General features: G+C 33.2%; 1 pseudogene; it reads right to left on the bottom strand.

Moving 5' to 3' along the window:
• Positions 1–408: 408 nt before the first annotated feature.
• On the bottom strand, positions 409–940 carry LOC149518734 (vacuolar protein sorting-associated protein 53 A pseudogene; annotated as a pseudogene).
• Positions 941–1,354: the final 414 nt, after the last annotated feature.

The raw sequence follows: 1,354 nt of genomic DNA, 5'->3' as shown, positions 1-1,354 counted from the left end.
TTTATATGGTATACTTTATAGATTTTTATTTATTTTATAGTATAATATTATATATAATTAATATTCCTCTGTTCCTTATTGATTGTCGACTAAAAACTTGCATAAACTTTTAAGAAAGGAAGCTCAAGTTTATTTTTACCCTTTTCACTTATTTTCAGCTAAAATATTTGGCACCAATTACTTTGAGACAAAACTTTTTTGCAAATCTTTGGCGCATGCCGACTTCCTAACTGGAACAACAAAATTCATTAACTTTTCCTGGTTATTGATTAATTTACAACTATTGAAATAATTAACCATTATAATCCAAGATGTTTTCATTTTTCATGGCAACCAAAAACTTCTGTTTTGGAACCAAGAAACAGAGCAATCTGATAAGTAGTCATATTTGCAAATTATCTTTAGTTCTTATGCATTGAAAAGCTTTCTGAAAGGTCCATCCTTACGGTCCTTAGCTGCTTCGGTTAAAGCAAGGAACCTCTTGAACCCCGTTGTAGCAGCACCACGTCCATGAGCAGCTGCTTTTGTTAACACATCCTCTCTAGAAGCTATAAATCCAACTGAAGTAGGATTTGAAAACGATTGAACTGTAGTGGCAGGAGAGGCAAGAGGTATTGTTTGGCCAACTGGTGCCAAACTCGAAGGTTGTGAGATTGTTGGTGCACCTTTGGTGAAGTCATACAATGTACTTTATTAGTTAGATTTCTTGAGGTCCTTAAGTTCTAGAATACAATGGAATTCTATTGGTCTTCCCTCAGGTAGCAATGCGCGGAATGTATTCGCAACAGAATACAGGAGATAGTATAATCTTCAAAAGTGCTTCAGCTTTGCTCATGTCTCGACTTACAAATTTTGAATAGCTAGCATCACCGGATGTCTGTCGACAAAGTGAAGGAATTTCCAAAAGAACTGTCTTTACAGCTTGAGTATCTAATAGCATTTGTTAGGCACCAAATTCTGATATCTACTTGCATTTGAAAATGTTCATGTAGAATCGTGGGCCAAGCGATGATGCAAGCTTGTCTAAGAAAAGCTTTTATTGTTCATAACTTAAAAGACATGGGCATTTTGTTTTAAACTAAGGTACGGAGCTTGTTTGTTTTTGTCTATTTTATGGTCTTATCGTTGCTTTATTAGACTTTGTGTAATGATAATAAATTTAAAAAAATGAGGGTAAATTTGAAAACTTAAGCTTTTTTATTGTTTATTTTGGGTAAGGGACAAACAAATTGAGACTTCTTAAAAGGAAAATATGAACAAAGAAAATGAGACGGAGGAGTATTACTTATTTCTTATAGATAAAACCCTTGGAATAAATATATTTTGCAAGAGAATTAAAATAAGATTGTAATTG

Source organism: Durio zibethinus, chromosome 5 (genome assembly GCF_047325235.1).
Source record: "Durio zibethinus cultivar Kanyao isolate XHJ-2024 chromosome 5, ASM4732523v1, whole genome shotgun sequence".
Lineage (NCBI taxonomy): Eukaryota > Viridiplantae > Streptophyta > Magnoliopsida > Malvales > Malvaceae > Durio > Durio zibethinus.
This window is presented reverse-complemented; position numbering and strand designations above follow the sequence as displayed.